Below are 24,605 nucleotides of genomic sequence, written 5' to 3'. Positions count from 1 at the left end.
ACCCTGTTAAGCACTGTGAATTGACTTACCTGTTGAAGGGAATACTGTCTAACTCTCAGTGTTTTTATGGGTGGAGGAACCTCAAGTTTGTGCAAAATTGCCTCTTTCAAGTCAGTGGAACCAGCACTAGAACTCTTGGAAGAGAAGTATGAATGTTAGAAGCAGGAGGGTCAAGCACCTTGTTTTCCAATGCGAATTGATATACTGCTTTAAAGGAATAATGCCTACAACTCAGTGTTTTCATGGGTGAGCAATACCACCTTTGTGCAAAATACTGCACTTAGAGGGATGGGAAGAATCACTGTCGAACTTCTGAGAGAATCATTAATGTTAGAAAGGAAAGGGTCTACCACCTTGAACAGCATTGTGAACTGAGTTAGCTGGGTAAAGGAATACTGCCTACCTCTCAGCGTTTTCATGGGTGAGGAACCCAACTTTTGCAAAATATCCCATACAAGCGAATGGAAGATTCCTGGTAGCTCTTGTAAGAGACTCATGAATGTTTGAAGCAACAGGGTGTAGCAAGTTGTTTAGCATTGTGAATTGACTTAGCTGTTTAAAGGAATACTGCCTACTTCTCAGAGTTTTCAGGAGTCAGGAACCTCACCTTTGTGCAAAATTGCCTCTGTGAAGTGAATGGAGAAACACTGTTGCTCTTGTATGATATCCATCAATGTTAAAAGGAAGAGGGTCAAGCACATTCTTCAGCTTTGTGAATTGAATGAGTTGTTTAATGGAATACTACTTCCCTCTCAGGGTTTTCAGGGATGAGGACTACCAGGATTTTTCAAAATTGCCCCTTTCGAGTGAATGGAAGCTGCACTGTAGGTCTTATAAAAGAGACATTACTGTTAACAGGAAGAGAGCCTAGCACTCTGTTGAGGATTCTCAACTGAGTTAGCTGTTTAAGGACATACTGATACCTCTCAGTGCTTTTATATGTGAGAACCTTCAACTTTGTGCAAAATCTCCTCTTACAACTGACTGGACCCAGCTGTGTGGGTGTTGTAAGAAAAGTATGAATGTTACAAGCAGGAGGGTGAAGCAGCTTGTCTTCGGATGATACGTGAGTAACTTTTTTCCAGGAATACTGCCTACCACTCAGTGTTTTCAAGGATGAGGTATATCACCTTTGTGCAACATCACCCCTTTGAAGAGAATGGAAGAAGTTCTGAGGCTCTTCTGATTAAATTATTTAGGTTGGAAGCAAGAGCGTACAGCAAGTTGTGTAACAGTGTGAGTAGAGTGAAGTTTTAAAATTAAGACCACCTGCCTCTGACAGTTTGAAAGTGTGAGGAACTTGATTTTGGGGCAAAATTGCCTGTTTCCATGAAGGGAAGGATTACTGTATGTCTTGTAGGAGAACCACAAAGGTTACAAGAAAGATGCTCAAGCACTTTGTTTAGCAGCTTCAAGTGATTTAGCATTCAAAAGGAACACTGCCTATCTGTCAAGGGTTTGACAGTGTGAGCAAATCCATCTTTGTGCCAGTAGACCCTTTCCACTGAATGGAACATGCACTGTGTGTCTGGCAAGCAGATGTCAAGGTTTGCAGCAGGAGTTGCAAGCACATTGTTTTCCTGTGAGAGTTGAATTAGCATGTGAAAGGAGTGCTTGCCAAATGAAAGCCTTTGACAATGGAGAATCATTCACTCCTTGAAAAATACCCACTTTCGGCGAAATGCACATTCACTTGTAGCTCAGGGCAGGATGCAGTATGTGAGAGGCAGGAATAGTTTGCCACTTGTCTCCCTATGAGAAATGAGTTACCTGTTGAAAGGAATACTGACTACCCCTCAGTTTATTCATGTGTGAGGAAGATCACCGTTGGGCCAAATAGCTGCCTTCAACTGAATGGAACCAGAACAGTTTAGGATGTATGAAAACCATTCATTCCAGCAGCAAGAGGGTCTCGACTGTTGTTTAAAAGTGAGAATTGAGTGAGCTTTACAAAGGAATACTACCTGTCTCTCAGGCATTTACATTGTGAAGAAGATTATCTTTGTGCAAAAGAGCCCTGTTTCAATGGAAGGAAGAAGCACTGTTTCTCCTGTAAGAGATGCATAAGTGTTAGAAGCAAGAGGGTCAAGCATCTTGTTAAGCACTATGAATTGAGTTACCTGTTGAATGGAATACTGCCAACTCTCAGTGTTTTCAGGGGGAGGAAAATCAATGTTCTGCTAAATAGCTCCTTTCAAGGGAATGGAGGCATACTGTAGGTCTTGTTAGACAATCATTAATGTTAGAAGGAAGAGGGTCTAGCACCCTGTTAAGCACTGTGAATTGACTTACCTGTTGAAGGGAATACTGTCTAACTCTCAGTGTTTTTATGGGTGGAGGAACCTCAAGTTTGTGCAAAATGACCTCTTTCCAGTCAATGGAACCAGCACTACATCTCTTGGAAAAGAAGTATGAATGTTAGAAGCAGCAGGGTCAAGCACCTTGTTTTCCAATGCGAATTGATATACTGCTTTAAAGGAATAATGCCTACAATTCAGCGTTTTCATGGGTGAGCAATACCACCTTTGTGCAAAATACTGCACTTAGAGGGATGGGAAGAATCACTGTCGATCTTGTGAGAGAATCATTAATGTTAGAAAGGAAAGGGTCTACCACTTTGAACAGCATTGTGAACTGAGTTAGCTGGGTAAAGGAATACTGCCTACCTCTCAGCGTTTTCATGGGTGAGGAACCCAACTTTTGCAAAATATCCCATACAAGCGAATGGAAGATTCCTGGTAGCTCTTGTAAGAGACTCATGAATGTTTGAAGCAACAGGGTGTAGCAAGTTGTTTAGCATTGTGAATTGACTTAGCTGTTTAAAGGAATACTGCCTACTTCTCAGAGTTTTCAGGAGTCAGGAACCTCACCTTTGTGCAAAATTGCCTCTGTGAAGTGAATGGAGAAACGCTGTTGCTCTTGTATGATATCCATCAATGTTAAAAGGAAGAGGGTCAAGCACATTCTTCAGCTTTGTGAATTGAATGAGTTGTTTAATGGAATACTACTTACCTCTCAGGGTTTTCAGGGATGAGGACTACCAGGATTTTTCAAAATTGCCCCTTTCGAGTGAATGGAAGCTGCACTGTAGGTCTTATAAGAGAGACATTACTGTTAACAGGAAGAGAGCCTAGCACTCTGTTGAGGATTCTCAACTGAGTTAGCTGTTTAAGGACATATTGATACCTCTCAGTGCTTTTATATGTGAGAACCTTCAACTTTGTGCAAAATCTCCTCTTACAACTGACTGGACCCAGCTGTGTGGGTGTTGTAAGAAAAGTATGAATGTTACAAGCAGGAGGGTGAAGCAGCTTGTCTTCGGATGATACGTGAGTAACTTGTTTCCAGGAATACTATCCACCACTCAGTGTTTTCAAGGATGAGGTATATCACATTTGTGCAACATCACCCCTTTGAAGAGAATGAAAGAAGTTCTGAGGCTCTTCTGAGAAAATTATTTAGGTTGGAAGCAAGAGCGCACAGCAAGTTGTGTAACAGTGTGAGTAGAGTGAAGTTTTAAAAGGAAGACCACCTGCCTCTCACAGTTTGAAAGTGTGGCGAACTTGATTTTGGGGCAAAATTGCCTGTTTCCATGAAGGGAAGGATTACTGTATGTCTTGTAGGAGAACCACAAAGGTTACAAGAAAGATGCTCAAGCACTTTGTTTAGCAGCTTCAAGTGATTTAGCATTCAAAAGGAACACTGCCTATCTGTCAAGGGTTTGACAGTGTGAGCAAATCCATCTTTGTGCCAATAGACCCTTTCCACTGAATGGAACATGCACTGTGTGTCTGGCAAGCAGATGTCAAGGTTTTCAGCAGCAGTTGCAAGCACATTGTTTTCCTGTGAGAGTTGAATTAGCATGTGAAAGGAGTGCTTGCCAAATGAAAGCCTTTGACAATGGAGAATCATTCACTCCTTGAAAAATACCCACTTTCGGCGAAATGCACATACACTTGTAGCTCAGGGGAGGATGCAGTATGTGAGAGGCAGGAATAGTTTGCCACTTGTCTCCCTATGAGAAATGAGTTACCTGTTGAAAGGAATACTGACTACCCCTCAGTTTATTCATGTGTGAGGAAGATCACCGTTGGGCCAAATAGCTGCCTTCAACTGAATGGAACCAGAACAGTTTAGGATGTATGAAAACCATTCATTCCAGCAGCAAGAGGGTCTCAACTGTTGTTTAAAAGTGAGAATTGAGTGAGCTTTACAAAGGAATACTACCTGTCTCTCAGGCTTTTACAGTGTGAAGAAGATTATCTTTGTGCAAAAGAGCCCTGTTTCAATGGAAGGAAGAAGCACTGTTTCTCCTGTAAGAGATGCATAAGTGTTAGAAGCAAGAGGGTCAAGCACCTTGTTAAGCACTATGAATTGAGTTACCTGTTGAATGGAATACTGCCTAACTCTCTGTGTTTTCAGGTGGAGGAAAATCAATGTTTTGCTAAATAGCCCCTTCCAAGGGAATGGAGGCATAGTGTAGGTCTTGTAAGACAATCATTAATGTTAGAAGCAAGAGGGTCTAGCACCCTGTTAAGCACTGTGTATTGACTTACCTGTTGAAGGGAATACTGTCTAACTCTCAGTGTTTTTATGGGTGGAGGAACCTCAAGTTTGTGCAAAATTGCCTCTTTCAAGTCAATGGAACCAGCACTACATCTCTTGGAAGAGAAGTATGAATGTTAGAAGCAGGAGGGTCAAGCACCTTGTTTTCAAAGGCGAATTGATATACTGCTTTAAAGGAATAATGCCTACAACTCAGCGTTTTCATGGGTGAGGAATACCACCTTTGGGCAAAATACCGCACTTAGAGGGATGGGAAGAATCACTGTCGATCTTGTGAGAGAATCATTAATGTTAGAAAGGAAAGGGTCTACCACTTTGAACAGCATTGTGAACTGAGTTAGCTGGGTAAAGGAATACTGCCTACCTCTCAGCGTTTTCATGGGTGAGGAACCCAACTTTTGCAAAATATCCCATACAAGCGATTGGAAGATTCCTGGTAGCTCTTGTAAGAGACTCATGAATGTTTGAAGCAACAGGGTGTAGCAAGTTGTTTAGCATTGTGAATTGACTTAGCTGTTTAAAGGAATACTGCCTACTTCTCAGAGTTTTCAGGAGTCAGGAACCTCACCTTTGTGCAAAATTGCCTTTGTGAAGGGAATGGAGAAACACTGTTGCTCTTGTATGAAATCCATCAATGTTAGAAAGAAGAGGGTCATGCACCTTCTTCAGCTTTGGGAATTGAGTGAGTTGTTTAATGGAATACTACCTACCTCTCAGGGTTTTCAGGGATGAGGACTACCAGGATTTTTCAAAATTGCCCCTTTCGAGTGAATGGAAGCTGCACTGTAGGTCTTATAAGAGAGACATTACTGTTAACAGGAAGAGAGCCTAGCACTCTGTAGAGAATTCTCAAATGAGTTAGCTGTTTAAGGACATACTGATACCTCTCAGTGCTTTTATATGTGAGAACCTTCAACTTTGTGCAAAATCTCCTCTTACAACTGACTGGACCCAGCTGTGTGGGTGTTGTAAGAAAAGTATGAATGTTACAAGCAGGAGGGTGAAGCAGCTTGTCTTCGGATGATACGTGAGTAACTTTTTTCCAGGAATACTGCCTACCACTCAGTGTTTTCAAGGATGAGGTATATCACCTTTGTGCAACATCTCCCCTTTGAAGAGAATGGAAGAAGTTCTGAGGCTCTTCTGATTAAATTATTTATTTTGGAAGCAAGAGCGCACAGGAAGTTGTGTAACAGTGTGAGTAGAGTGAAGTTTTAAAAGGAAGACCACCAGCCTCTGACAGTTTGAAAGTGTGAGGAACTTGATTTTGGGGCAAAATTGCCTGTTTCCATGAAGGGAAGGATTACTGTATGTCTTGTAGGAGAACCACAAAGGTTACAAGAAAGATGCTCAAGCACTTTGTTTAGCAGCTTCAAGTGATTTAGCATTCAAAAGGAACACTGCCTATCTGTCAAGGGTTTGACAGTGTGAGCAAATTCATCTTTGTGCCAATAGACCCTTTCCACTGAATGGAACATGCACTATGTGTCTGGCAAGCAGATGTCAAGGTTTGCAGCAGTAGTTGCAAGCACATTGTTTTCCTGTGAGAGTTGAAATAGCATGTGAAAGGAGTGCTTGCCAAATGAAAGCCTTTGACAATGGAGAATCATTCACTCCTTGAAAAATACCCACTTTCGGCGAAATGCACATTCACTTGTAGCTCAGGGCAGGATGCAGTATGTGAGAGGCAGGAATAGTTTGCCACTTGTCTCCCTATGAGAAATGAGTTACCTGTTGAAAGGAATACTGACTACCCCTCAGTTTATTCATGTGTGAGGAAGATCACCGTTGGGCCAAATAGCTGCCTTCAACTGAATGGAACCAGAACAGTTTAGGATGTATGAAAAGCATTCATTCCAGCAGCAAGAGGGTCTCGACTGTTGTTTAAAAGTGAGAATTGAGTGAGCTTTACAAAGGAATACTACCTGTCTCTCAGGCATTTACAGTGTGAAGAAGATTATCTTTGTGCAAAAGAGCCCTGTTTTAATGGAAGGAAGAAGCACTGTTTCTCCTGTAAGAGATGCATAAGTGTTAGAAGCAAGAGGGTCAAGCATCTTGTTAAGCACTATGAATTGAGTTACCTGTTGAATGGAATACTGCCAACTCTCAGTGTTTTCAGGGGGAGGAAAATCAATGTTCTGCTAAATAGCTCCTTTCAAGGGAATGGAGGCATACTGTAGGTCTTGTTAGACAATCATTAATGTTAGAAGGAAGAGGTTCTAGCACCCTGTTAAGCACTGTGAATTGATTTACCTGTTGAAGGGAATACTGTCTAACTCTCAGTGTTTTTATGGGTGGAGGAACCTCAAGTTTGTGCAAAATGACCTCTTTCCAGTCAATGGAACCAGCACTACATCTCTTGGAAAAGAAGTATGAATGTTAGAAGCAGCAGGGTCAAGCACCTTGTTTTCCAATGCGAATTGATATACTGCTTTAAAGGAATAATGCCTACAACTCAGCGTTTTCATGGGTGAGCAATACCACCTTTGTGCAAAATACTGCACTTAGAGGGATGGGAAGAATCACTGTCGAACTTCTGAGAGAATCATTAATGTTAGAAAAGAAAGGGTCTACCACCTTGAACAGCATTGTGAACTGAGTTAGCTGGGTAAAGGAATACTGCCTACCTCTCAGCGTTTTCATGGGTGAGGAACCCAACTTTTGCAAAATATCCCATACAAGCGAATGGAAGATTCCTGGTAGCTCTTGTAAGAGACTCATGAATGTTTGAAGCAACAGGGTGTAGCAAGTTGTTTAGCATTGTGAATTGACTTAGCTGTTTAAAGGAATACTGCCTACTTCTCAGAGTTTTCAGGAGTCAGGAACCTCAATTTTGTGCAAAATTGCCTTTGTGAAGGGAATGGAGAAACACTGTTGCTCTTGTATGAAATCCATCAATGTTAGAAAGAAGAGGGTCAAGCACCTTCTTCAGCTTTGGGAATTGAGTGAGTTGTTTAATGGAATACTACCTACCTCTCAGGGTTTTCAGGGATGAGGACTACCAGGATTTTTCAAAATTGCCCCATTCGAGTGAATAGAAGCTGCACTGTAGGTCTTATAAGACAGACATTACTGTTAACAGGAAGAGAGCCTAGCACTCTGTTGAGGATTCTCAACTGAGTTAGCTGTTTAAGGACATACTGATACTTCTCAGTGCTTTTATATGTGAGAACCTTCAACTTTGTGCAAAATCTCCTCTTACAACTGACTGGACCCAGCTGTGTGGGTGTTGTAAGAAAAGTATGAATGTTACAAGCAGGAGGGTGAAGCAGCTTGTCTTCGGATGATACGTGAGTAACTTTTTTCCAGGAATACTGCCTACCACTCAGTGTTTTCAAGGATGAGGTATATCACCTTTGTGCAACATCACCCCTTTGAAGAGAATGGAAGAAGTTCTGAGGCTCTTCTGATTAAATTATTTAGGTTGGAAGCAAGAGCGTACAGCAAGTTGTGTAACAGTGTGAGTAGAGTGAAGTTTTAAAATTAAGACCACCTGCCTCTGACAGTTTGAAAGTGTGAGGAACTTGATTTTGGGGCAAAATTGCCTGTTTCCATGAAGGGAAGGATTACTGTATGTCTTGTAGGAGAACCACAAAGGTTACAAGAAAGATGCTCAAGCACTTTGTTTAGCAGCTTCAAGTGATTTAGCATTCAAAAGGAACACTGCCTATCTGTCAAGGGTTTGACAGTGTGAGCAAATCCATCTTTGTGCCAGTAGACCCTTTCCACTGAATGGAACATGCACTGTGTGTCTGGCAAGCAGATGTCAAGGTTTGCAGCAGGAGTTGCAAGCACATTGTTTTCCTGTGAGAGTTGAATTAGCATGTGAAAGGAGTGCTTGCCAAATGAAAGCCTTTGACAATGGAGAATCATTCACTCCTTGAAAAATACCCACTTTCTGCGAAATGCACATTCACTTGTAGCTCAGGGCAGGATGCAGTATGTGAGAGGCAGGAATAGTTTGCCACTTGTCTCCCTATGAGAAATGAGTTACCTGTTGAAAGGAATACTGACTACCCCTCAGTTTATTCATGTGTGAGGAAGATCACCGTTGGGCCAAATAGCTGCCTTCAACTGAATGGAACCAGAACAGTTTAGGATGTATGAAAAGCATTCATTCCAGCAGCAAGAGGGTCTCGACTGTTGTTTAAAAGTGAGAATTGAGTGAGCTTTACAAAGGAATACTACCTGTCTCTCAGGCATTTACAGTGTGAAGAAGATTACCTTTGTGGAAAATAGCCCTGTTTCAATGGAAGGAAGAAGCACTGTTTCTCCAGTAAGAGATGCATGTGTTAGAAGCAAGACGGTCAAGCACCTTGTTAAGCATTAGGAATTGAGTTACCTGTTCAATAGTATACTGCCTAACTCTCAGTGTTTTCAGGTGGAGGAAAATCAATGTTCTGCTAAATAGCCCCTTCCAAGGGAATGGAGGCACACTGTAGGTCTTGTAAGACAATCATTAATGTTAGAAGCAAGAGGGTCTAGCACCCTGTTAAGCACTGTGAATTGACTTACCTGTTGAAGGGAATACTGTCTAACTCTCAGTGTTTTTATGGGTGGAGGAACCTCAAGTTTGTGCAAAATTGCCTCTTTCAAGTCAGTGGAACCAGCACTAGAACTCTTGGAAGAGAAGTATGAATGTTAGAAGCAGGAGGGTCAAGCACCTTGTTTTCCAATGCGAATTGATATACTGCTTTAAAGGAATAATGCCTACAACTCAGTGTTTTCATGGGTGAGCAATACCACCTTTGTGCAAAATACTGCACTTAGAGGGATGGGAAGAATCACTGTCGAACTTCTGAGAGAATCATTAATGTTAGAAAGGAAAGGGTCTACCACCTGAACAGCATTGTGAACTGAGTTAGCTGGGTAAAGGAATACTGCCTACCTCTCAGCGTTTTCATGGGTGAGGAACCCAACTTTTGCAAAATATCCCATACAAGCGAATGGAAGATTCCTGGTAGCTCTTGTAAGAGACTCATGAATGTTTGAAGCAACAGGGTGTAGCAAGTTGTTTAGCATTGTGAATTGACTTAGCTGTTTAAAGGAATACTGCCTACTTCTCAGAGTTTTCAGGAGTCAGGAACCTCACCTTTGTGCAAAATTGCCTCTGTGAAGTGAATGGAGAAACACTGTTGCTCTTGTATGATATCCATCAATGTTAAAAGGAAGAGGGTCAAGCACATTCTTCAGCTTTGTGAATTGAATGAGTTGTTTAATGGAATACTACTTACCTCTCAGGGTTTCCAGGGATGAGGACTACCAGGATTTTTCAAAATTGCCCCTTTCAAGTGAATGGAAGCTGCACTGTAGGTCTTATAAGAGAGACATTACTGTTAACAGGAAGAGAGCCTAGCACTCTGTTGAGGATTCTCAACTGAGTTAGCTGTTTAAGGACATATTGATACCTCTCAGTGCTTTTATATGTGAGAACCTTCAACTTTGTGCAAAATCTCCTCTTACAACTGACTGGACCCAGCTGTGTGGGTGTTGTAAGAAAAGTATGAATGTTACAAGCAGGAGGGTGAAGCAGCTTGTCTTCGGATGATACGTGAGTAACTTGTTTCCAGGAATACTGTCTACCACTCAGTGTTTTCAAGGATGAGGTATATCACCTTTGTGCAACATCACCCCTTTGAAGAGAATGGAAGAAGTTCTGAGGCTCTTCTGATTAAATTATTTAGGTTGGAAGCAAGAGCGTACAGCAAGTTGTTTAACAGTGTGAGTAGAGTGAAGTTTTAAAATTAAGACCACCTGCCTCTGACAGTTTGAAAGTGTGAGGAACTTGATTTTGGGGCAAAATTGCCTGTTTCCATGAAGGGAAGGATTACTGTATGTCTTGTAGGAGAACCACAAAGGTTACAAGAAAGATGCTCAAGCACTTTGTTTAGCAGCTTCAAGTGATTTAGCATTCAAAAGGAACACTGCCTATCTGTCAAGGGTTTGACAGTGTGAGCAAATCCATCTTTGTGCCAATAGACCCTTTCCACTGAATGGAACATGCACTGTGTGTCTGGCAAGCAGATGTCAAGGTTTGCAGCAGGAGTTCCAAGCACATTGTTTTCCTGTGAGAGTTGAATTAGCATGTGAAAGGAGTGCTTGCCAAATGAAAGCCTTTGACAATGGAGAATCATTCACTCCTTGAAAAATACCCACTTTCGGCGAAATGCACATTCACTTGTAGCTCAGGGCAGGATGCAGTATGTGAGAGGCAGGAATAGTTTGCCACTTGTCTCCCTATGAGAAATGAGTTACCTGTTGAAAGGAATACTGACTACCCCTCAGTTTATTCATGTGTGAGGAAGATCACCGTTGGGCCAAATAGCTGCCTTCAACTGAATGGAACCAGAACAGTTTAGGATGTATGAAAACCATTCATTCCAGCAGCAAGAGGGTCTCGACTGTTGTTTAAAAGTGAGAATTGAGTGAGCTTTACAAAGGAATACTACCTGTCTCTCAGGCATTTACAGTGTGAAGAAGATTATCTTTGTGCAAAAGAGCCCTGTTTCAATGGAAGGAAGAAGCACTGTTTCTCCTGTAAGAGATGCATAAGTGTTAGAAGCAAGAGGGTCAAGCACCTTGTTAAGCACTATGAATTGAGTTACCTGTTGAATGGAATACTGCCTAACTCTCTGTGTTTTCAGGTGGAGGAAAATCAATGTTTTGCTAAATAGCCCCTTCCAAGGGAATGGAGGCATAGTGTAGGTCTTGTAAGACAATCATTAATGTTAGAAGCAAGAGGGTCTAGCACCCTGTTAAGCACTGTGAATTGACTTACCTGTTGAAGGGAATACTGTCTAACTCTCAGTGTTTTTATGGGTGGAGGAACCTCAAGTTTGTGCAAAATTGCCTCTTTCAAGTCAATGGAACCAGCACTACATCTCTTGGAAGAGAAGTATGAATATTAGAAGCAGGAGGGTCAAGCACCTTGTTTTCAAAGGCGAATTGATATACTGCTTTAAAGGAATAATGCCTACAACTCAGGGTTTTCATGGGTGAGCAATACCACCTTTGTGCAAAATACTGCACTTAGAGGGATGGGAAGAATCACTGTCGAACTTCTGAGAGAATCATTAATGTTAGAAAAGAAAGGGTCTACCACCTTGAACAGCATTGTGAACTGAGTTAGCTGGGTAAAGGAATACTGCCTACCTCTCAGCGTTTTCATGGGTGAGGAACCCAACTTTTGCAAAATATCCCATACAAGCGAATGGAAGATTCCTGGTAGCTCTTGTAAGAGACTCATGAATGTTTGAAGCAACAGGGTGTAGCAAGTTGTTTAGCATTGTGAATTGACTTAGCTGTTTAAAGGAATACTGCCTACTTCTCAGAGTTTTCAGGAGTCAGGAACCTCACCTTTGTGCAAAATTGCCTTTGTGAAGGGAATGGAGAAACACTGTTGCTCTTGTATGAAATCCATCAATGTTAGAAAGAAGAGGGTCAAGCACCTTCTTCAGCTTTGGGAATTGAGTGAGTTGTTTAATGGAATACTACCTACCTCTCAGGGTTTTCAGGGATGAGGACTACCAGGATTTTTCAAAATTGCCCCTTTCGAGTGAATGGAAGCTGCACTGTAGGTCTTATAAGAGAGACATTACTGTTAACAGGAAGAGAGCCTAGCACTCTGTAGAGAATTCTCAAATGAGTTAGCTGTTTAAGGACATACTGATACCTCTCAGTGCTTTTATATGTGAGAACCTTCAACTTTGTGCAAAATCTCCTCTTACAACTGACTGGACCCAGCTGTGTGGGTGTTGTAAGAAAAGTATGAATGTTACAAGCAGGAGGGTGAAGCAGCTTGTCTTCGGATGATACGTGAGTAACTTTTTTCCAGGAATACTGCCTACCACTCTGTGTTTTCAAGGATGAGGTATATCACCTTTGTGCAACATCACCCCTTTGAAGAGAATGGAAGAAGTTCTGAGGCTCTTCTGATTAAATTATTTAGGTTGGAAGCAAGAGCGCACAGGAAGTTGTGTAACAGTGTGAGTAGAGTGAAGTTTTAAAAGGAAGACTACCTGCCTCTCACAGTTTGAAAGTGTGGCGAACTTGATTTTGGGGCAAAATTGCCTGTTTCCATGAAGGGAAGGATTACTGTATGTCTTGTAGGAGAACCACAAAGGTTACAAGAAAGATGCTCAAGCACTTTGTTTAGCAGCTTCAAGTGATTTAGCATTCAAAAGGAACACTGCCTATCTGTCAAGGGTTTGACAGTGTGAGCAAATCCATCTTTGTGCCAATAGACCCTTTCCACTGAATGGAACATGCACTGTGTGTCTGGCAAGCAGATGTCAAGGTTTGCAGCAGCAGTTGCAAGCACATTGTTTTCCTGTGAGAGTTGAATTAGCATGTGAAAGGAGTGCTTGCCAAATGAAAGCCTTTGACAATGGAGAATCATTCACTCCTTGAAAAATACCCACTTTCGGCGAAATGCACATACACTTGTAGCTCAGGGCAGGATGCAGTATGTGAGAGGCAGGAATAGTTTGCCACTTGTCTCCCTATGAGAAATGAGTTACCTGTTGAAAGGAATACTGACTACCCCTCAGTTTATTCATGTGTGAGGAAGATCACCGTTGGGCCAAATAGCTGCCTTCAACTGAATGGAACCAGAACAGTTTAGGATGTATGAAAAGCATTCATTCCAGCAGCAAGAGGGTCTCGACTGTTGTTTAAAAGTGAGAATTGAGTGAGCTTTACAAAGGAATACTACCTGTCTCTCAGGCATTTACAGTGTGAAGAAGATTATCTTTGTGCAAAAGAGCCCTGTTTCAATGGAAGGAAGAAGCACTGTTTCTCCTGTAAGAGATGCATAAGTGTTAGAAGCAAGAGGGTCAAGCATCTTGTTAAGCACTATGAATTGAGTTACCTGTTGAATGGAATACTGCCAACTCTCAGTGTTTTCAGGGGGAGGAAAATCAATGTTCTGCTAAATAGCTCCTTTCAAGGGAATGGAGGCATACTGTAGGTCTTGTTAGACAATCATTAATGTTAGAAGGAAGAGGGTCTAGCACCCTGTTAAGCACTGTGAATTGACTTACCTGTTGAAGGGAATACTGTCTAACTCTCAGTGTTTTTATGGGTGGAGGAACCTCAAGTTTGTGCAAAATGACCTCTTTCCAGTCAATGGAACCAGCACTACATCTCTTGGAAAAGAAGTATGAATGTTAGAAGCAGCAGGGTCAAGCACCTTGTTTTCCAATGCGAATTGATATACTGCTTTAAAGGAATAATGCCTACAACTCAGCGTTTTCATGGGTGAGCAATACCACCTTTGTACAAAATACTGCACTTAGAGGGATGGGAAGAATCACTGTCGAACTTCTGAGAGAATCATTAATGTTAGAAAAGAAAGGGTCTACCACCTTGAACAGCATTGTGAACTGAGTTAGCTGGGTAAAGGAATACTGCCTACCTCTCAGCGTTTTCATGGGTGAGGAACCCAACTTTTGCAAAATATCCCATACAAGCGAAAGGAAGATTCCTGGTAGCTCTTGTAAGAGACTCATGAATGTCTGAAGAAACAGGGTGTAGCAAGTTGTTTAGCATTGTGAATTGACTTAGCTGTTTAAAGGAATACTGCCTACTTCTCAGAGTTTTCAGGAGTCAGGAACCTCACCTTTGTGCAAAATTGCCTCTGTGAAGTGAATGGAGAAACACTGTTGCTCTTGTATGATATCCATCAATGTTAAAAGGAAGACGGTCAAGCACATTCTTCAGCTTTGTGAATTGAATGAGTTGTTTAATGGAATACTACTTACCTCTCAGGGTTTTCAGGGATGAGGACTACCAGGATTTTTCAAAATTGCCCCTTTCGAGTGAATGGAAGCTGCACTGTAGGTCTTATAAGAGAGACATTACTGTTAACAGGAAGAGAGCCTAGCACTCTGTTGAGGATTCTCAACTGAGTTAGCTGTTTAAGGACATATTGATACCTCTCAGTGCTTTTATATGTGAGAACCTTCAATTTTGTGCAAAATCTCCTCTTACAACTGACTGGACCCAGCTGTGTGGGTGTTGTAAGAAAAGTATGAATGTTACAAGCAGGAGGGTGAAGCAGCTTGTCTTCGGATGATACGTGAGTAACTTGTTTCCAGGAATACTGTCTACCACTCAGTGTTTTCAAGGATGAGGTATATCACCTTTGTGCAACATCACCCCTTTGAAGAGAATGGAAGAAGTTCTGAGGCTCTTCTGATTAAATTATTTAGGTTGGAAGCAAGAGCGTACAGCAAGTTGTTTAACAGTGTGAGTAGAGTGAAGTTTTAAAATTAAGACCACCTGCCTCTGACAGTTTGAAAGTGTGAGGAACTTGATTTTGGGGCAAAATTGCCTGTTTCCATGAAGGGAAGGATTACTGTATGTCTTGTAGGAGAACCACAAAGGTTACAAGAAAGATGCTCAAGCACTTTGTTTAGCAGCTTCAAGTGATTTAGCATTCAAAAGGAACACTGCCTATCTGTCAAGGGTTTGACAGTGTGAGCAAATCCATCTTTGTGCCAATAGACCCTTTCCACTGAATGGAACATGCACTGTGTGTCTGGCAAGCAGATGTCAAGGTTTGCAGCAGGAGTTGCAAGCACATTGTTTTCCTGTGAGATTTGAATTAGCATGTGAAAGGAGTGCTTGCCAAATGAAAGCCTTTGACAATGGAGAATCATTCACTCCTTGAAAAATACCCACTTTCGGCGAAATGCACATTCACTTGTAGCTCAGGGCAGGATGCAGTATGTGAGAGGCAGGAATAGTTTGCCACTTGTCTCCCTATGAGAAATGAGTTACCTGTTGAAAGGAATACTGACTACCCCTCAGTTTATTCATGTGTGAGGAAGATCACCGTTGGGCCAAATAGCTGCCTTCAACTGAATGGAACCAGAACAGTTTAGGATGTATGAAAACCATTCATTCCAGCAGCAAGAGGGTCTCGACTGTTGTTTAAAAGTGAGAATTGAGTGAGCTTTACAAAGGAATACTACCTGTCTCTCAGGCATTTACAGTGTGAAGAAGATTATCTTTGTGCAAAAGAGCCCTGTTTCAATGGAAGGAAGAAGCACTGTTTCTCCTGTAAGAGATGCATAAGTGTTAGAAGCAAGAGGGTCAAGCACCTTGTTAAGCACTATGAATTGAGTTACCTGTTGAATGGAATACTGCCTAACTCTCTGTGTTTTCAGGTGGAGGAAAATCAATGTTTTGCTAAATAGCCCCTTCCAAGGGAATGGAGGCATAGTGTAGGTCTTGTAAGACAATCATTAATGTTAGAAGCAAGAGGGTCTAGCACCCTGTTAAGCACTGTGAATTGACTTACCTGTTGAAGGGAATACTGTCTAACTCTCAGTGTTTTTATGGGTGGAGGAACCTCAAGTTTGTGCAAAATTGCCTCTTTCAAGTCAATGGAACCAGCACTACATCTCTTGGAAGAGAAGTATGAATATTAGAAGCAGGAGGGTCAAGCACCTTGTTTTCAAAGGCAAATTGATATACTGCTTTAAAGGAATAATGCCTACAACTCAGCGTTTTCATGGGTGAGCAATACCACCTTTGTGCAAAATACTGCACTTAGAGGGATGGGAAGAATCACTGTCGAACTTCTGAGAGAATCATTAATGTTAGAAAAGAAAGGGTCTACCACCTTGAACAGCATTGTGAACTGAGTTAGCTGGGTAAAGGAATACTGCCTACCTCTCAGCGTTTTCATGGGTGAGGAACCCAACTTTTGCAAAATATCCCATACAAGCGAATGGAAGATTCCTGGTAGCTCTTGTAAGAGACTCATGAATGTTTGAAGCAACAGGGTGTAGCAAGTTGTTTAGCATTGTGAATTGACTTAGCTGTTTAAAGGAATACTGCCTACTTCTCAGAGTTTTCAGGAGTCAGGAACCTCACCTTTGTGCAAAATTGCCTTTGTGAAGGGAATGGAGAAACACTGTTGCTCTTGTATGAAATCCATCAATGTTAGAAAGAAGAGGGTCAAGCACCTTCTTCAGCTTTGGGAATTGAGTGAGTTGTTTAATGGAATACTACCTACCTCTCAGGGTTTTCAGGGATGAGGACTACCAGGATTTTTCAAAATTGCCCCTTTCGAGTGAATGGAAGCTGCACTGTAGGTCTTATAAGAGAGACATTACTGTTAACAGGAAGAGAGCCTAGCACTCTGTAGAGAATTCTCAAATGAGTTAGCTGTTTAAGGACATACTGATACCTCTCAGTGCTTTTATATGTGAGAACCTTCAACTTTGTGCAAAATCTCCTCTTACAACTGACTGGACCCAGCTGTGTGGGTGTTGTAAGAAAAGTATGAATGTTACAAGCAGGAGGGTGAAGTAGCTTGTCTTCGGATGATACGTGAGTAACTTTTTTCCAGGAATACTGCCTACCACTCAGTGTTTTCAAGGATGAGGTATATCACCTTTGTGCAACATCACCCCTTTGAAGAGAATGGAAGAAGTTCTGAGGCTCTTCTGATTAAATTATTTAGGTTGGAAGCAAGAGCGCACAGGAAGTTGTGTAACAGTGTGAGTAGAGTGAAGTTTTAAAAGGAAGACTACCTGCCTCTCACAGTTTGAAAGTGTGGCGAACTTGATTTTGGGGCAAAATTGCCTGTTTCCATGAAGGGAAGGATTACTGTATGTCTTGTAGGAGAACCACAAAGGTTACAAGAAAGATGCTCAAGCACTTTGTTTAGCAGCTTCAAGTGATTTAGCATTCAAAAGGAACACTGCCTATCTGTCAAGGGTTTGACAGTGTGAGCAAATCCATCTTTGTGCCAATAGACCCTTTCCACTGAATGGAACATGCACTGTGTGTCTGGCAAGCAGATGTCAAGGTTTGCAGCAGCAGTTGCAAGCACATTGTTTTCCTGTGAGAGTTGAATTAGCATGTGAAAGGAGTGCTTGCCAAATGAAAGCCTTTGACAATGGAGAATCATTCACTCCTTGAAAAATACCCACTTTCGGCGAAATGCACATTCACTTGTAGCTCAGGGCAGGATGCAGTATGTGAGAGGCAGGAATAGTTTGCCACTTGTCTCCCTATGAGAAATGAGTTACCTGTTGAAAGGAATACTGACTACCCCTCAGTTTATTCATGTGTGAGGAAGATCACCGTTGGGCCAAATAGCTGCCTTCAACTGAATGGAACCAGAACAGTTTAGGATGTATGAAAACCATTCATTCCAGCAGCAAGAGGGTCTCGACTGTTGTTTAAAAGTGAGAATTGAGTGAGCTTTACAAAGGAATACTACCTGTCTCTCAGGCATTTACAGTGTGAAGAAGATTATCTTTGTGCAAAAGAGCCCTGTTTCAATGGAAGGAAGAAGCACTGTTTCTCCTGTAAGAGATGCATAAGTGTTAGAAGCAAGAGGGTCAAGCATCTTGTTAAGCACTATGAATTGAGTTACCTGTTGAATGGAATACTGCCAACTCTCAGTGTTTTCAGGGAGAGGAAAATCAATGTTCTGCTAAATAGCTCCTTTCAAGGAAATGGAGGCATACTGTAGGTCTTGTTAGACAATCATTAATGTTAGAAGGAAGAGGGTCTAGCACCCTGTTAAGCACTGTGAATTGACTTACCTGTTGAAGGGAATACTGTCTAACTCTCAGTGTTTTTATGGGTGGAGGAACCTCAAGTTTGTGCAAAATGACCTCTTTCCAGTCAATGGAACCAGCACTACATCTCTTGGAAAAGAAGTATGAATGTTAGAAGCAGCAGGGTCAAGCACCTTGTTTTCCAATGCGAATTGATATACTGCTTTAAAGGAATAATGCCTACAACTCAGCGTTTTCATGGGTGAGCAATACCACCTTTGTGCAAAATACTGCACTTAGAGGGATGGGAAGAATCACTGTCGAACTTCTGAGAGAATCATTAATGTTAGAAAAGAAAGGGTCTACCACCTTGAACAGCATTGTGAACTGAGTTAGCTGGGTAAAGGAATACTGCCTACCTCTCAGCGTTTTCAGGGGTGAGGAACCCAACTTTTGCAAAATATCCCATACAAGCGAATGGAAGATTCCTGGTAGCTCTTGTAAGAGACTCATGAATGTCTGAAGCAACAGGGTGTAGCAAGTTGTTTAGCATTGTGAATTGACTTAGCTGTTTAAAGGAATACTGCCTACTTCTCAGAGTTTTCAGGAGTCAGGAACCTCACCTTTGTGCAAAATTGCCTCTGTGAAGTGAATGGAGAAACACTGTTGCTCTTGTATGATATCCATCAATGTTAAAAGGAAGAGGGTCAAGCACATTCTTCAGCTTTGTGAATTGAATGAGTTGTTTAATGGAATACTACTTACCTCTCAGGGTTTTCAGGGATGAGGACTACCAGGATTTTTCAAAATTGCCCCTTTCGAGTGAATGGAAGCTGCACTGTAGGTCTTATAAGAGAGACATTACTGTTAACAGGAAGAGAGCCTAGCACTCTGTTGAGGATTCTCAACTGAGTTAGCTGTTTAAGGACATATTGATACCTCTCAGTGCTTTTATATGTGAGAACCTTCAATTTTGTGCAAAATCTCCTCTTACAACTGACTGGACCCAGCTGTGTGGGTGTTGTAAGAAAAGTATGAATGTTACAAGCAGGAGGGTGAAGCAGCTTGTCTTCGGATGATACGTGAGTAACTTGTTTCCAGGAATACTGTCTACCACTCAGTGTTTTCAAGGATGAGGTATATCACATTTGTGCAACATCACCCCTTTGAAGAGAATGAAAGAAGTTCTGAGGCTCTTCTGAGAAAATTATTTAGGTTGGAAGCAAGAGCGCACAGCAAGTTGTGTAACAGTGTGAGTAGAGTGAAGTTTTAAAAGGAAGACCACCTGCCTCTCACAGTTTGAAAGTGTGGCGAACTTGATTTTGGGGCAAAATTGCCTGTTTCCATGAAGGGAAGGATTACTGTATGTCTTGTAGGAGAACCACAAAGGTTACAAGAATGATGCTCAAGCACTTTGTTTAGCAGCTTCAAGTGATTTAGCATTCAAAAGGAACACTGCCTATCTGTCAAGGGTTTGACAGTGTGAGCAAATCCATCTTTGTGCCAATAGACCCTTTCCACTGAATGGAACATGCACTGTGTGTCTGGCAAGCAGATGTCAAGGTTTGCAGCAGGAGTTGCAAGCACATTGTTTTCCTGTGAGAGTTGAATTAGCATGTGAAAGGAGTGCTTGCCAAATGAAAGCCTTTGACAATGGAGAATCATTCACTCCTTGAAAAATACCCACTTTCGGCGAAATGCACATTCACTTGTAGCTCAGGGCAGGATGCAGTATGTGAGAGGCAGGAATAGTTTGCCACTTGTCTCCCTATGAGAAATGAGTTACCTGTTGAAAGGAATACTGACTACCCCTCAGTTTATTCATGTGTGAGGAAGATCACCGTTGGGCCAAATAGCTGCCTTCAACTGAATGGAACCAGAACAGTTTAGGATGTATGAAAACCATTCATTCCAGCAGCAAGAGGGTCTCGACTGTTGTTTAAAAGTGAGAATTGAGTGAGCTTTACAAAGGAATACTACCTGTCTCTCAGGCATTTACAGTGTGAAGAAGATTATCTTTGTGCAAAAGAGCCCTGTTTCAATGGAAGGAAGAAGCACTGTTTCTCCTGTAAGAGATGCATAAGTGTTAGAAGCAAGAGGGTCAAGCATCTTGTTAAGCACTATGAATTGAGTTACCTGTTGAATGGAATACTGCCAACTCTCAGTGTTTTCAGGGAGAGGAAAATCAATGTTCTGCTAAATAGCTCCTTTCAAGGAAATGGAGGCATACTGTAGGTCTTGTTAGACAATCATTAATGTTAGAAGGAAGAGGGTCTAGCACCCTGTTAAGCACTGTGAATTGACTTACCTGTTGAAGGGAATACTGTCTAACTCTCAGTGTTTTTATGGGTGGAGGAACCTCAAGTTTGTGCAAAATGACCTCTTTCCAGTCAATGGAACCAACACTACATCTCTTGGAAAAGAAGTATGAATGTTAGAAGCAGCAGGGTCAAGCACCTTGTTTTCCAATGCGAATTGATATACTGCTTTAAAGGAATAATGCCTACAACTCAGCGTTTTCATGGGTGAGCAATACCACCTTTGTGCAAAATACTGCACTTAGAGGGATGGGAAGAATCACTGTCGAACTTCTGAGAGAATCATTAATGTTAGAAAAGAAAGGGTCTACCACCTTGAACAGCATTGTGAACTGAGTTAGCTGGGTAAAGGAATACTGCCTACCTCTCAGCGTTTTCAGGGGTGAGGAACCCAACTTTTGCAAAATATCCCATACAAGCGAATGGAAGATTCCTGGTAGCTCTTGTAAGAGACTCATGAATGTCTGAAGCAACAGGGTGTAGCAAGTTGTTTAGCATTGTGAATTGACTTAGCTGTTTAAAGGAATACTGCCTACTTCTCAGAGTTTTCAGGAGTCAGGAACCTCACCTTTGTGCAAAATTGCCTCTGTGAAGTGAATGGAGAAACACTGTTGCTCTTGTATGATATCCATCAATGTTAAAAGGAAGAGGGTCAAGCACATTCTTCAGCTTTGTGAATTGAATGAGTTGTTTAATGGAATACTACTTACCTCTCAGGGTTTTCAGGGATGAGGACTACCAGGATTTTTCAAAATTGCCCCTTTCGAGTGAATGGAAGCTGCACTGTAGGTCTTATAAGAGAGACATTACTGTTAACAGGAAGAGAGCCTAGCACTCTGTTGAGGATTCTCAACTGAGTTAGCTGTTTAAGGACATATTGATACCTCTCAGTGCTTTTATATGTGAGAACCTTCAATTTTGTGCAAAATCTCCTCTTACAACTGACTGGACCCAGCTGTGTGGGTGTTGTAAGAAAAGTATGAATGTTACAAGCAGGAGGGTGAAGCAGCTTGTCTTCGGATGATACGTGAGTAACTTGTTTCCAGGAATACTGTCTACCACTCAGTGTTTTCAAGGATGAGGTATATCACATTTGTGCAACATCACCCCTTTGAAGAGAATGAAAGAAGTTCTGAGGCTCTTCTGAGAAAATTATTTAGGTTGGAAGCAAGAGCGCACAGGAAGTTGTGTAACAGTGTGAGTAGAGTGAAGTTTTAAAAGGAAGACCACCTGCCTCTCACAGTTTGAAAGTGTGGCGAACTTGATTTTGGGGCAAAATTGCCTGTTTCCATGAAGGGAAGGATTACTGTATGTCTTGTAGGAGAACCACAAAGGTTACAAGAATGATGCTCAAGCACTTTGTTTAGCAGCTTCAAGTGATTTAGCATTCAAAAGGAACACTGCCTATCTGTCAAGGGTTTGACAGTGTGAGCAAATCCATCTTTGTGCCAATAGACCCTTTCCACTGAATGGAACATGCACTGTGTGTCTGGCAAGCAGATGTCAAGGTTTGCAGCAGGAGTTGCAAGCACATTGTTTTCCTGTGAGAGTTGAATTAGCATGTGAAAGGAGTGCTTGCCAAATGAAAGCCTTTGACAATGGAGAATCATTCACTCCTTGAAAAATACCCACTTTCGGCGAAATGCACATTCACTTGTAGCTCAGGGCAGGATGCAGTATGTGAGAGGCAGGAATAGTTTGCCACTTGTCTCCCTATGAGAAATGAGTTACCTGTTGAAAGGAATACTGACTACCCCTCAGTTTATTCATGTGTGAGGAAGATCACCGTTGGGCCAAATAGCTGCCTTCAACTGAATGGAACCAGAACAGTTTAGGATGTATGAAAACCATTCATTCCAGCAGCAAGAGGGTCTCGACTGTTGTTTAAAAGTGAGAATTGAGTGAGCTTTACAAAGGAATACTACCTGTCTCTCAGGCATTTACAGTGTGAAGAAGATTATCTTTGTGCAAAAGAGCCCTGTTTCAATGGAAGGAAGAAGCACTGTTTCTCCTGTAAGAGATGCATAAGTGTTAGAAGCAAGAGGGTCAAGCATCTTGTTAAGCACTATGAATTGAGTTACCTGTTGAATGGAATACTGCCAACTCTCAGTGTTTTCAGGGGGAGGAAAATCAATGTTCTGCTAAATAGCTCCTTTCAAGGGAATGGAGGCATACTGTAGGTCTTGTTAGACAATCATTAATGTTAGAAGGAAGAGGGTCTAGCACCCTGTTAAGCACTGTGAATTGACTTACCTGTTGAAGGGAATACTGTCTAACTCTCAGTGTTTTTATGGGTGGAGGAACCTCAAGTTTGTGCAAAATGACCTCTTTCCAGTCAATGGAACCAGCACTACATCTCTTGGAAAAGAAGTATGAATGTTAGAAGCAGCAGGGTCAAGCACCTTGTTTTCCAATGCGAATTGATATACTGCTTTAAAGGAATAATGCCTACAATTCAGCGTTTTCATGGGTGAGCAATACCACCTTTGTGCAAAATACTGCACTTAGAGGGATGGGAAGAATCACTGTCAAACTTCTGAGAGAATCATTAATGTTAGAAAGGAAAGGGTCTACCACCTTGAACAGCATTGTGAACTGACTTAGCTGGGTAAAGGAATACTGCCTACTTCTCAGCGTTTTCATGGGTGAGGAACCCAACTTTTGCAAAATATCCCATACAAGCGAATGGAAGATTCCTGGTAGCTCTTGTAAGAGACTCATGAATGTTTGAAGCAACAGGGTGTAGCAAGTTGTTTAGCATTGTGAATTGACTTAGCTGTTTAAAGGAATACTGCCTACTTCTCAGAGTTTTCAGGAGTCAGGAACCTCACCTTTGTGCAAAATTGCCTCTGTGAAGTGAATGGAGAAACACTGTTCCTCTTGTATGATATCCATCAATGTTAAAAGGAAGAGGGTCAAGCACATTCTTCAGCTTTGTGAATTGAATGAGTTGTTTAATGGAATACTACTTACCTCTCAGGATTTTTAGGGATGAGGACTACCAGGATTTTTCAAAATTGCCCCTTTCGAGTGAATGGAAGCTGCACTGTAGGTCTTATAAGAGAGACATTACTGTTAACAGGAAGAGAGCCCAGCACTCTGTTGAGGATTCTCAACTGAGTTAGCTGTTTAAGGACATATTGATACCTCTCAGTGCTTTTATATGTGAGAACCTTCAACTTTGTGCAAAATCTCCTCTTACAACTGACTGGACCCAGCTGTGTGGGTGTTGTAAGAAAAGTATGAATGTTACAAGCAAGAGGGTGAAGCAGCTTGTCTTCGGATGATACGTGAGTAACTTGTTTCCAGGAATACTGTCTACCACTCAATGTTTTCAAGGATGAGGTATATCACATTTGTGCAACATCACCCCTTTGAAGAGAATGAAAGAAGTTCTGAGGCTCTTCTGAGAAAATTATTTAGGTTGGAAGCAAGAGCGCACAGCAAGTTGTGTAACAGTGTGAGTAGAGTGAAGTTTTAAAAGGAAGACCACCTGCCTCTCACAGTTTGAAAGTGTGGCGAACTTGATTTTGGGGCAAAATTGCCTGTTTCCATGAAGGGAAGGATTACTGTATGTCTTGTAGGAGAACCACAAAGGTTACAAGAAAGATGCTCAAGCACTTTGTTTAGCAGCTTCAAGTGATTTAGCATTCAAAAGGAACACTGCCTATCTGTCAAGGGTTTGACAGTGTGAGCAAATCCATCTTTGTGCCAATAGACCCTTTCCACTGAATGGAACATGCACTGTGTGTCTGGCAAGCAGATGTCAAGGTTTGCAGCAGCAGTTGCAAGCACATTGTTTTCCTGTGAGAGTTGAATTAGCATGTGAAAGGAGTGCTTGCCAAATGAAAGCCTTTGACAAAGGAGAATCATTCACTCCTTGAAAAATACCCACTTTCGGCGAAATGCACATACACTTGTAGCTCAGGGCAGGATGCAGTATGTGAGAGGCAGGAATAGTTTGCCACTTGTCTCCCTATGAGAAATGAGTTACCTGTTGAAAGGAATACTGACTACCCCTCAGTTTATTCATGTGTGAGGAAGATCACCGTTGGGCCAAATAGCTGCCTTCAACTGAATGGAACCAGAACAGTTTAGGATGTATGAAAACCATTCATTCCAGCAGCAAGAGGGTCTCGACTGTTGTTTAAAAGTGAGAATTGAGTGAGCTTTACAAAGGAATACTACCTGTCTCTCA

The sequence above is a fragment of the Castor canadensis genome, chromosome 15 (genome assembly GCF_047511655.1).
Source record: "Castor canadensis chromosome 15, mCasCan1.hap1v2, whole genome shotgun sequence".
NCBI classification, from domain to species: domain Eukaryota; kingdom Metazoa; phylum Chordata; class Mammalia; order Rodentia; family Castoridae; genus Castor; species Castor canadensis.
This window is presented reverse-complemented; position numbering follows the sequence as displayed.